The following is a 13,497-nucleotide window of genomic DNA, read 5'->3' on the forward strand; positions in this document are numbered from 1 at the left end:
GCTCTGTTCCTCCGGGGCCGCTGACCTCCATTCTGCTCCTGCCGCCGCCGTCGCTACAACGAGGCACATCCGAGCGCGCGGGTGGGGGGGCTAGCTCGATGAAATGTGTCCTCTCCTATTTCGTTTCCTCGTCTTTTTCTCTCTTCTTTTTTTTTCTTCTTTCTTTTCCGTCCATCCTCTCCTTGCCGTTTTTCCTTTTGGTGGGCACGCTTGGTCCGAGAGCTCGGGCGAATGAAGGTGTCGATCCCGTAACGGATCTCCTGCAGAAGCGGAAGTATACCCGGCAAGGAGGTGTGCGTGTAGATGTCTGCGCTCAGCAAGAGTCGGTCAGGCCCAGGGGCGGGGACCTCCTGGCCCAAGGCAAGGAAGACGGCGAATGACGAGTCTCTGTCGCAGCAGGGGGAAGTCGTGTCCCTAGGCCATCGGCGATCACCAGAACCTGGCTCACTTGCTCGCCCTCGTGCCCAGAAGCTCGAACCTTCCGCGCATCCTGGCTGTTGCGACAGGGCCAAGGGTGTTTGTGCTGGTCCATCACTGGAAGAAGGCGTCGAAAGAAATGCGCGTGGTTTCAAGTGCTGCAAATGACGGAGCGCGGGCCACGCGAGCACTCTGCTGCCGGCGATGATGGCGTTTGTTTAAATGCGTGGCATTAGTGGCTGGCGATGATGGAGGTCAGGCGCGTGATGTGGACGTTTCCTCATACTTGTTCCTGCTTTCTGTTTGTGCAAACCACATTGTGTGTTCTTGCTATACTTTTTTTTTTCTTTTAATCGGGATGCAATTTCGAGAAAAAAAATAGATGTATTTCGATGTCTAAGTCAGTGAGCGTGCGTGACTGTGAATGCGGGAGTGTTTTATGAAGAGTGGCTGCACTGAATGCTAGTGAATGTGCACTAAAAATGACACTATACTTAAAACTTGTTGTCTTAATGTTGGCGTTGTCGCTGTTGCTGTTGCCTTTAACAAAAGCTATTCAGACTACATTTCCAACCGCACCGGTCGAAATAACCAATCTCGCAAAAACAAACTACGAAGAACGGTGTGAAGGCAGATTGCCTCATGTAGCTAAATCGACGCTTTTGCTTGCTGATCACTTTCGTCTGTCAAAGTGGGCTAAATCGCATACTTCCTGAGGACGCGTTTAACTTGGAAACAAAAAGCAATGAACAAATGTTGTCTTTACGTACTTGACCATAACTATTCAGGAAGCCCATGGGGCTGCAGTAGCATTCATCTCAGCAACAATGCGCTATATAACGGTTAAAACAAGGCTACGTGCTCCATTTCCATCGAAATAAGGCGAGAGAGCTGAGCGAAGCAGCTAAAATACAAAGCAGGCTAAGCTATAACGTAAGCGTATAAACAGCATATTTTGCAGCACAGACAGCGGTAACCAGAAGATTAGTTTTATGGGCGATTGTAAGGGCCATCTCTGTATACGTTATCTGTGAGTGTAGTTATTCGTTCTTTTTTTTTTTTTTTTGGTGGACGAGTACGGCAATACACGGATATACATTTCAGTAAATGAGCCTGCGGTCTGTTTTTGAACAAAGGAAACCTCTCCTGTTGAGAATGTTGTACGACCGAAAACGGACGCATACAGTATAGACACGAGAGGCGTTCTCTGAAGGTATGCCAGGTGTGCGAACAGACCATGATGTCGGTTCATGGAACGAACCCAGCGGGTCCCTGAGCACCCCACGCACGCAAAGTGGAAACAAAGAAATTCGGTTACGTAGTCCGCGAATGGTGTCCCAGCTGTACTGAAAGAGGGTAAAAACGCAACGAGTGCTGTCACGATTCCACTATTAAGGGTGTTTGTTCTGACCAAGGCTCCGACTTTCAGAAGCCCGTTGAGAGAAGAGCGTCTTCAATATAGCCTGTGGCGAATAAAAAGAAAGGTTATGAAAGAGCGCGAACAGCGCCGCTATCCGTCTTTTTTTCTCATTTTGGCAGTTTACTTCCTTATTTACTTCTGCCTTTATTTTTTTTTATTTTATTTATTTTTTTGCGTAAAAAAAACATGCTCTTGCAGTGCCTGGGACACACTGCGAGACTCTTCTGTGTTTTTTCTTTTAAAAGGTTTGTTTATGCTTTCCTAAGTTGACGACCCAAAGCCATAGACAAGAAGGGATGCCCAGCGACTCTTAGAAACCTACTGGAAGTCGTTGCTTCAGACTACAAATACCTTTTGCACTATGGGCATTCAGCTTTTTGATAAAGGTGGCGCTTTGGAGAGACATTCCGTAGAGTTACCAGAATCCTTTTGTTTTTTGCTTCTTGTACATTTCTACGATGCTAGTAATTGCCGCCACCCAAGGCTAACACCGACCTTATCAAAGAATCCGCTTGTACGCCCCCTCGTGTTTGGGAAGCAGACACCAGCTGTGGAAAGCCAGCAGCTGTGATACCCACTCCTAAATGACGACAAAAAATAGAAGGAACAAGTGTCAAATCGGCGGAAGGCGGGAGGGGGGGGGGGCTTGTTTCAGACATTTTGTTTCATTTTGTCAAAAACCTTATCTTCCTGTCCTGATGTGACAGAGAAGAAGAGGTCGCGGTAGTCAGGTAAATAGATTAGACTAGCAGCTTGGCGTGCATGATTAATTGGAGATCAGTGCGATTAGCAAATGTTCTGCCGTAGAGGTAACAGAGCAGATGGCGACGATAGTGGTAACGGCTGCTGTCAGGTTGATGTTAAAGGTAATTGCTACCTTCCTTTAAATATGCGGCACTCATAGAATTCGCATTAACATATCGAGCTGAAAAAGCACAGGAATCAAGGACAATCAAAGGTTAAGACAACGGAGGAAATTAATCTGGGATGCCTTACTCGTCGCTGACTGCCTGCTATCGCAAACGTGCTGACGTAAACAGAACTGTGTAGTCTCGAACTATGAATCTCGAGGCACCAGCCTTGTAGAATAACCGAGTTCATGTAGTAAACATAGGGTAAGTGATGAGAAAGCTAAGACGTCGTAAATGGTCTTCCATGGATTGTACGGGCACGTTTAGGTAGCGGTTATTTTAGCACGCGTAGCCGCATGCAAGAAAGATACTTACTTCGAAGGTTAAATAAGCGTAGAAAAAAAAAATACAATAAAGGACGATCAATTATACTGATACGGAGGATATGTGATATCATTTTGACGCGATAACGTTAAAGGGAAACTGCATAGGTTTTAGAAATCAACGAGCTTAAGAGGGTCGATTGTGTAAAACTTGCAGGTAAAGCATGCGAAGTCTTTTTGGGATAGCATTTGAAATAATGAAGTGATCGCCGATTAAAATTCGGACGCCCTTCAAGCTTCTCCGCAGCGCACAGCGCCAAGTGGGGGGCGCATGATGACGTCATCAAAGGTATCGGTACATTTCCAACGCACAAACGCCTGCTTTGCAGGAAAAAACCAGCGCCACCCAAGGCAAACCCTGCCGAGAGTTGTTTGGCAGCGTCTAACGAGTCAGGGCAGGGTGTAGCTGACGACAGCGGTAATTTGAAATCATACCCTCCGTGAAGTCACGCTAAATTTTCCTGGACTCCTCCAGTGCACTGAGGAGAAGCGCAAAATTCAATCTTCGGTTACGTCACTATTTTAAATTCTAGTGCAAAAACACTCGGCATGCTTTACCTACAGCCTATATAGACTTGAATCTTGAGTATCGCGAAATTCTCAAAAAAGTGCTGCAGTTGCTCTTAAGGCTCCCGTTCTGGAGGAAATCCAGCGTTGTCGTCGTCGGCGTTGTGAGCGAAAACCCCCCGGAGAAGCAACTTAAGTGAGCCACCCAGGCCACGTGGCCCTGTGGCGTCATCATAACCGGACAACCGCATTGCGAGCAAACTGATCGTCGTGGCAGATGGCAGTTAAATTAAGGTTGATCGCGAGTGGTTGATCGGGAAAAGCAACACAAAGTCGCACAAGCCCAGTCGGTGGCAGAACCTGCCATCGCAAGGAAGTGGCGCATCGCTTAACCGCTGAGCCAGGAGTGGGGTGAGGACTTCCTAGGGATCTATGAATGTAAGGTCGAGAATGGCCAATTCCTCATATATGTGCATTAACCCCATTAACGCCATCTCGGCGTACCCTGAAGTGTCCCCAGCAATGTTTTCTTTCACTGGTCATTCTATTGGAATTCTGACCATATACCAATGCTCATTCTATTTTCTTTCACAGATCAATATTTTGCCACTCTGACTCTATTCCAATTCCACTTCTATTCGAATTTCGGTTCTATTCCTGTTCGTATTCCATTCCTATTTGTAATTGCTTCTTTTATTCATTTTCGCAGAGTGATTCTTCCGTCTCTCCACCTCTTCTCCTCTACAAGTGGGGAGAGGGCTGTGGTTGGTAGGTGAAAGGTGGAGGGGGAAAATCCCCCCTAAACACCATCTTCCAGCTGTCACGGTTAGCAAGTGTAGGCTGCACGCAGACGCCGCTGCCTATGCCGGACAGTCTTCGCCTTCATGCATGGCACTCCTAATGCTACGGAATTAATAAGAGTAATAGTGAGTGAGTGAGTGAGTGAGTGAGTGAGTGAGTGAGTGAGTGAGTGAGTGAGTGAGTGAGTGAGTGAGTGAGTGAGTGAGTGAGTGAGTGAGTGAGTGAGTGAGTGAGTGAGTGAGTGAGTGAGTGAGTGAGTGAGTGAGTGAGTGAGTGAGTGAGTGAGTGAGTGAGTGAGTGAGTGAGTGAGTGAGTAAACGTTTATTGAAGAGGATGGTGGCTGAGCGCATGTAGGTGGGCCTCCAGTCCAGGCCTCCGTATTTAAACCAAGCCAGACGTGCGAAAACAAGGGACTTCGAGGGTGCCAAGGTCACCCTGAAGGCCACTTTCCTATTCGCTATAGCTCGCGCGACACTATCCGAACTAACTCGTGCTTACCCGAGTTCCCCAAGGCTTCACAGAATTTTGATTGAAACCGTGTTAAAGGGACAGTGAGGAGAGCATTATTAATATTTTTTTATAGCAAAATCCGATAGTTCGGCATGTCATGGCTTTGTTGCCACTTGGCCGGCAGCAAAAGACGCGTTCATTTCTAAGAAATTTGGATTCGAAGTTGAAAAAGATTTTCCCGCCGCTCTGATTCAAACTTGGGATTCTCCTATGACGACACAGGACTAAGTGACGTGAAACATGACGTGAAGATGACGTAACGCAGACTCCGTGATTTCTGGCGGCCAGCAGTGCGGCCTAGCAGCACACAAAAAGAAAGCTACCGCCGGCCGCACGTTGAAGGCATCTATCGGCTATTGCGGCCGTCGCTACCGTCGCTTCGTTTACGTTTGCACTGGCGTTTTGCCAGCGTTACGATGGATCTCGTTCTCGAAGTCTTCAACGAAGTTCTCGCAAATAGACTTAGCATACCGTGTACCTTGTTACCGCTAGCGGAACACCGGGAGCCCGCCTAACGCCGGTGAGCAGGCGCGGATTGGTCCCGATGCTTCAGGTGCGTGCGTAGCTGCCGGGCTCGTGGCGCCATCTGGCGACGTCAAGGAGATTTGCGCATGCATTGGCTGCGCCTCAGTGATTTACGGCTTCTCGGGTCCTAGAGTTGCTAGAACCTTTGGTTCTAGCAACACTGCTTTGTCCTATGACGTCAGCACGCTTGTACTTGCGAGTTTGGCCTGTGGCGGCGATACCTGTATTTTGGTTCTTGCTCTTTTCTACGTTACAAGAGCTTTATTGTCAGTATGAGCGGCGTTTTTGTAATCAGGAGCTGGTATTCTGTCGATACAAGCCAACTTCAATTTCTCCTCAGTGTCCCTTTAAGTAGTGACGTCGCACCAACTAGCCCAATCTGCAGTTCTTCTGCACTTAAATTGACGGGTGATCATACGATGTGATGCGCTTTTGCCTAGTCAGCTGCTTGTACTCGTGTTAGGCTCCTTAACTATTCAGAGGCATGTAGCCCACCGTAAGTAATATCCATATCTCTTTTTTAGAATTCAGAAAACGCGGTTACCATCGGCGCTGTGGCCCAACAAATTCTGGCTATTTCGACAAGTTACGTGCACCGGAGAGGTTGCTTTCCCTACAGGCTTCTCGAAAGCGCATGTATTTTGGCGCAATGTAGCCAAATTTGTTGGGCCACAGCATCGAGGGTAATCGCGTTTCCAAAGTTATAAAATCTGATATGGACATTATTTACGATGGGCTACACGACTCTTAACAATTAAGGAGCCTAACAGTAATAGTTAAAACTTAATTACTCAGTATTTATTCATTCTTCATATCATTACAGCACGAGTGTTACGTGTCTGAAATCGCTTTGAGGCATACAGCCACTCGAGCTGCGCCGCCGCACAGCCAGTCTTTTATTATTTCACAAGTTATTTTACAGCCATCTACGAACTGCACCCTACGTGGTCCCTCCGGCACGCATATCTCACCGCACACTCCATCAACTCCAGATCAGCCGTCCACGTGCACGCACAGTCACCTTCGCAGCTTCATTTTTTTCACGCACCGCCGCGGACTGGAATGGCCTTCCCGCTGACATTGCAACAATAACCTGTCCCACGAACTTCGCACGCAGAGCTAACACCTTTTTGTCATCATCATAACGCATGATTACTTTGTCGCACCAAACGTTGTACCCACCCCTTATGTAATGCCCCTGAAAAGGGGTCTTTAAGGAAATAAAATTGATTGATTGATTGATATTTGTAAACCAACCTGCTAGTTAGCACGTCTTAGCTGTATTCTGATGTACTACACCGCTGACAATGTTATGTTGAAAATAGCGCTCTTCTCAGTCAAAGAGCCTATGTTTAAAAATTCTGGAAAATCTTATGTGAAGCCCACTGTATATGGAAGTGTCTCACGTCAGTTGAGCTGAGGATTTTAGAAATTGACGGAATATTGCTTGCCGTCATTTGGCGCTCCTCGGAGTATTTCTACATTTCACCTAATTAGCTATTTCCGTACGACAAATTATGTAAAAAGTTTAACATTCCATTTAAGACCAACTGCGTTTCGTTAGGTTGTAGAAAGGGCTCAGAAACAAACAAACGTCCCTGTTTTTTGTGGTGACTTACCTCCGACGCGCTCCCCGCTTCGGGCATTAAAGAAAGCCAGTCAAATATTAACAAAAAAAAAAACGTTTGAAAAATTACCGACGATTACGTTACTTCCTAATGCGAAATTTGAGCGCAGCAAATAAGCTGTTTACCTTTTCGATAGATTGAGGCAAAGAAATCGAGCAACACATGTATGCGCTATCACAGAATTTTTTTTTTATTTTTCACACGTATTCCTTTAACAAAGACTCCACTAACAGTTCTTGACAGTCATGAAGGAAGCTTTGTGGTCGGAGAAATAGAGTGATATATGTTCGAATTGGTACACCAATGCTTGATTCTCAAAGACGAGATCTATACAAGTGCCTCGCGAGGTTGTCACAGCCGTGGGACGCGTTACGAGCGAGAGGAACGGGATGTTCTCCCGCATAAGTGTTAGGAAATTGCTGTTTGTCTTTATGTCAACATTAAAGTCCCCCACTACTAACATCGGTGTGGATCGATGGACGGTTAATGCGAGTTGCAGGAAGTGCACGACGTCTTTCGTGAGTGCGGTAGGGGCGAAGTAGGCAGCTACTACCAGCAAGCCGTTGGGCAACTTTGCGGCGCACAGTTCGCCAACTTCATGTGACGTGCCAAACATTTCGACTGGTATTGCAGAGAGACCTGTGCGCAAGTAGATAGCGACTCCCGCCGCGTTGTGGTCTCTGCGAGCACCACAGCAGTATAGGAAATGTATGATTTCGAGAGGCTCTTCGGGATCCATCCAGGTTTCAGCAAAGCAAAGTACAGAGGAATGGCGCAGAATGTGATCGTGGTGTACGTCCTTGGCATGTGCGGCAAGGGAGCGTACGTTAAGAATGTGGTTGTGAATGATGAATCAAGTGCTGCCAGCGAATGACGCGTCCATTGGCTGTCTTTGAAGGTGTAAGCTGGAATAAATTCGAGTTCCTGATCGTCAGGGTCGGAGGGGAATGTCCGGTGAGAGAGCGCGCGGGCGGCGGCGTCAGCTGCCTCATTTCCCTCAAGGCCCATGTGAGCGGGAGCCCAAACGATACGCCGGTGCGCGGGGTCACCGGTGTAGACGCTGTTTTGAAGAATGCTGTAGGCTAGATACGGTACCCAGCCCTGCTCGACGTTCCGACATGCCCCTCGCGAGTCGGAAATAATTGTTTTGAATTGGAATCAGACGCAGCCAACGCAATGGCGACCTCCTCCGCGTGTGTTATGTCACGGGCTCGGAAAGTAAGGCCGTTCACTGTTTTGGATTGGTGGACGACTGCGGCTGTGTACCATCCCCCATGGTGGGGGCCTGAGGCATCCACGTAGAATACGCCGGGTTTCGATCCATAGTGGCGGGCCAGGGCTTCCGCCCGCGCCAGGCGCCGGCCATTATGGTCCTCACGGTTCATGTTCGCGGCAAGAGGGCGCACGTGGAGGGCGCATCTCCACTGGAATGGAATACGTACGCGCTCTTCCATGAGAGTGGTATGTTGGATGTGTAGCCGGGCAAGGAGGCGGCTACCCGACGATGTCTTCGAGAGACGTGTGTATTGGTTAGTCAAGTGGGTTTCCCGGAGCTCCCGAAATGTGTTCACCATGCCTAGGCCCAGGAGGCGCTTGTTGGAGGTGGTCACGGGGAGGCCTAGAGCCCGCTTAATAATTTTGCGGAGGATGACTTCGAGTGAATCCTCGTCTTGCTTCCGCAGGTGGAGGTATGGAGTCGAATATAGAATTCGACTGGTTACAAATGCATGCGCCAGCCGCAAGGCGTCCTTACATCGTAACCCCCCGCGCTTGTTAGAAACCCGGCGGACCAAGCGGCCCACCTGGTCCCCCACCTGACGGAGTTTGGCCAATGTTGTTTCTGACCGTCTGTCTTGATGTATAAAGAGCCCCAGTACCCGGACTTCGATATTTTCAGGGATTGGACCTGTCTCAAGAGACAATGAAATTTTGGCTGTGCACTTTGGTGAGGGGCGTATGTGCACAAATTCAGACTTTTGGGTGGAGCATTGGAGGCCGCAGCGGCGAGCATAACGGTCCACTATGGTCGCCGCCTCCTGCAGGTTAGCCTCAATGTCTGCAAGGGAACCGTGCGTGGCCCACAGGGTGATGTCATCAGCATACAGCGCATGCTGCACACCGGCGACAGCATCCAGCTGGGCCGGTAGGCGCATCATAGCCAAATTGAATAAGAGAGGAGAGAGCACCGCGCCCTGGGGTGTACCCCTGGTTCCTAAATGAAAAGGGCCATGTTCTTTATCCTGGATCCGAATGTAAGATTGTCTGTCGGTTAAAAATTGCCGAATGTATTGAAAGGCATTTCTGCCGCAGTTAGTTTGAGAGAGGTGGGTGAGAATGATCTCGTGGGTAACGTTGTCGAATGCACCCTTCAAATCCAAGGCGAGTACGACCTTGTCATTGTGAGGGCATTCCACGGGGTCGAGGACAGCCCGATTGAGTTGTAGCAGGACATCTTGTGCAGATCTGTGTGGGCGAAATCCGAACATGGTGTCTGCGAAAAGGTGTTTCGATTCCATGAACTCGGACAACCTGTCACGTACCATCGTCTCCATGAGTTTGCCCACACAGGAAGTCAGAGAGATGGGGCGGAGGTTGTCCGTGTTGATGGCCTTGCCAGCTTTAGGAATGAAGGTGACCAGGGCGGACTTCCACTCGATGGGTAGTGGCACTTCCCCAAGCCAGATTGAGTTAATGTAATTCAATAAAGACATGTATGCTGGGTCGGGGAGGTTGGCTAACAATTTGACTGTAATTTTGTCCCGACCCGGAGCGGTGCCGCGTTTCATTTTTGCCAGGGCCGCCTTCAGGTCGTTGAGCTGGAACGGTTGATCCAGCTCAACGTTCTCAGAACCTGCATAAGAGTACGCCGGCCCGCGGGAGTCCTGGGTGGTGCACAAGTACTGGTCCCGGAGCTTGTGCGCCAATTGATTTGTGTTGCCCTGAAAGCTGTGTATTGCTCTTTGGAGGTGTTTTTGAGTTTCCGTGCGTGTTTGCGTTGGGTCAATTAGGGCGCGAAAGAGTCGCCACGTGTTCCGGCTGGACATTTGCCGCGCGGCCGTATTGCATCGGGCCACCCAGTTGGAGTCGGCGAGTTGGGCCGCATACTCAGCCGCTCGTTGAGTGAGCTCGGCGATGCGACCGTCAAAGACATCGTTTTACTCTATAAATCTGGCCATGGTCTTTATCCCCGCCCGTGTAAAGGTCTGTCAAAGGCGGAGGAGCGGCTTCTGCTCCGCCTGTATACTAATACTTTGCTGTGCCCGGCAGCTCTGAAACACTTCGACCCTTCTTTCTCGGGCAGCTGTCCGCACTGTGCGGAGAAGTCTTCGGACATCTACCACATGGTGTGGGCCTGCCCCTCCAACCCTGCTATCCCCCCTCACCCCAACCCAACCCGGGAGGACTGGGAGGCGACCCTGCTCGGCTGCTTTGACCTGCAGGCCCAACGGGCCTTGGTCGCGCGAGCCTGGGCTGCGGCCGATGCCACTGGGGTCCCGAACTAGGGACCTCCACCTAGTATTTGTAAGGGCTGGCCCCCTCTGGGTCAGCTCATGCATAACCTCCTGTATTATACCTGTACATAAATGTTTTCCACCACCACCACCACATTGGCTGTCTGCGTGTGTTACTGATGTGTGGTTAACATGTTAAGCTTCGCCTGTAAGATTGGAACGCGACAGCGTCTTGCAACGCTGCCAGGGAGTCCACAGAACGCCATCGCCAATTCGGCTGTACGCCTTGCTGGACGGTAAATTTATTTTTTGAGGAAAGGAAATGTATCTCTCTCGCATATCTGGGTGGACACCTGCACCTCGCCGTAAGGGAAAGGGGGAAGATGGAAGTGAACGAAGACGCCGTATTAGCTAGACGCGCCTTTGTTCATTCCAAACCATTCAGCTGGCATTACGGAGTGGCTAGCGTGCTCGTATCGCACTCCGGAGACCCTGGTTAGATTCCCCAACTCGACCAATTTCGTTCTCGGTTTTATTGATTTATGCGGTCTAACTAGAAAAGTTAATTAGGCTATTTCATATTTATATTCTTTTATTTCTATCCATCGTGTTCTGTCATTAACCTGTCAATTGTTGGAACTGTCTAGGATGTTCGACACAACGTATATGAAACGAGCAACGGGAAGTGCGTGGTGGTGGAGGGAACGCGGCTTCGTACTTATCTGTTTTTTTTCAGCAGCGTCTCCTTCCGCGGACGCTGTTGTCGCTGCGGCGCGCGTCTTTCTTTTCTTTTCTTCTGACCTCTTCATTCTCCTCTATATTAATTAGGCTAATTGATTAATTAAGCAATTAACTAAACTCAGTCCAACTTAGTTGCAGTATCACTATACGATCCCTTTGATTGGTTGCATGGTTACTAGCCAAAGTACAATTAGCCCCATTTGAAATTCGCGCACTGTGACGTCACGAGCATTTCGACCAATTGAAAAGCGTGACATTGGGGGCGGAGCTGGTTACGAGGCCGACGACGACGCGAAACCCAGGAACGGACGCCAAAGAGCTGCGCTCTAAAAACACGTGACTGGGCTCACGCGCTGCTTCATTACAGCAATTCCAATGGTGTTTTGAACGAAACAACCTCGCGCTGACTGCGCACAAGTGAGCGCCTTCCGCTGAGTTCGACAAGGTGCGCATTAATGCGCGTACAGATAAAGAAAACGGAGGCTGTCTTCAACTACGCGACTTCACTGCTTTCCCTTCATTTTTTTTGTCGTTGTGATGGCTCAACAAAGCTCCGTTTGAATTGAATGTCAGTGCGCTGACGCACTTTCAATATTTTCTGAGAACTGCGCCTGCCGCTCACTTCAACAAGGTAAGCACACGCGCTTCGTTATTGGCTGCACTATATTGCAATACCGCGAGAGAGGAGTCGCGTAGGTTTTGTTCATATTTTGCGGGCTTCTTATAAAGGCTGATAAAGAAGGACCCCGCAGAAGGTGCACAAACAACCAATGTAGTTGTTTCTCAGCCTGCTGTGAAACTTAACGAAATGTACTACTCGGCCCTATAGTGAATATTAAAAATTTTGTGCAAGTCATCTTAGGTAATTAGATAATTAATCGGAATATAAATTGCTTTGAGGAGTACCACATGACGGCAGACAATATGTCGTTCATTTCATCATGCTGCGGTTTCCCACTTTTTTTTTTTTTACTGCAATCGCAGGAAAGAATTGTCGCAGGCTAAGAAAACAGAAATAAATATACAAGCACAATATTCAGGAAATAAAACAACGGCCACAAATGATTATTAAACAACTAAAACGAACCAGCAATAAAAATAATCAATGAAGGTAGTACAATAGACTACTAATTGAAACTTAATGAGCACACATCAAATCTTGAGGTAATAAATTAATTTAATTACAGAGAACTTCGAGTCGATATTGCTAAATTGAGAACAAGGTGGAAGTTAGAAACGCAATGCTAAAAAAAAGCAGTAATTAATCAACACTGAGGATTCCGGGGAATGATGTCAGAGATTGCTGGAGAACTTTGTTGTTAACAGGCTGTTTCCACTCCGTTGCTGTCCTCCGAAAAAGGAATATTGAAAGGAGCTATTACACTGGAGAAAAGGGGTGATTGTGAGACTGTGACTATGTCTTGTAATGAAATCCAAGGAGAAAGATATTAGTCCATCAAGATTAATCTTAAACGACCTTTGGTTGATTGGTACAAGAATTTCGTCTAGAACGCGATTCCTTTCGGTTACAGATACTAGACCAGCCCTATTTAACAGATCACTAATGCACGTTCATAGCTCTTGTAAACAAAACATACTTCCTAGTTTCGTACTTTTTCAATTCTGTTAATTTTTGTTTCCGTAATTCGATTCCAAATTATCGACACATAATCTAATATTGGAAGTAGAACCGATTTGTAAGCTAGATGCCTATTAGCACGCCTAAAGAAAAAAAAGTTGACGTTTGCGTTACTAAAAACCTCACAATTGTGTTAAGTCCTGTCAGGGAGGTTAGTAAGCCCCAGTCCTAGATATTTGTAGAGTAAAATACCGGAGAGAAAGTTATTATAAAAAAAATAATTGAATTTAATTTTTTGGGTTGGAGTGATTCTGATGTAGACGGTTTTTTCGAAGGCAATCGTCATGTGCCAGGCATCACACCTTGCAGTAATGTTTTTGAAAGCTTCCTTCAGTTTTATCCCATCTGATATGTTTTGGTTTGGTTTCGTTTATGGGGTTTAACGTCCCAAAGCGACTAAGGCTATGAGAGACGCCGTAGTGGAGGGCTCCGGAAATTTCGACCACGTGGGGTTCTTTAACGTGGTTTTAAACTAAAAGCAGAGAACACAATCATCCGCATAAAGTTTAACACGGACTGGAATGCCTTCTACTATGTCGTTAATGTAAATGATAAGCAAGAATGAGTCAAGCAAGGAACCCTGAGGCACACCAGAGTCAGTAGAAACAGTTTGAAAGGAATGA

The sequence above is a fragment of the Amblyomma mixtum genome, chromosome 6 (genome assembly GCF_055824585.1).
Source record: "Amblyomma mixtum isolate Tamu chromosome 6, ASM5582458v1, whole genome shotgun sequence".
Lineage (NCBI taxonomy): Eukaryota > Metazoa > Arthropoda > Arachnida > Ixodida > Ixodidae > Amblyomma > Amblyomma mixtum.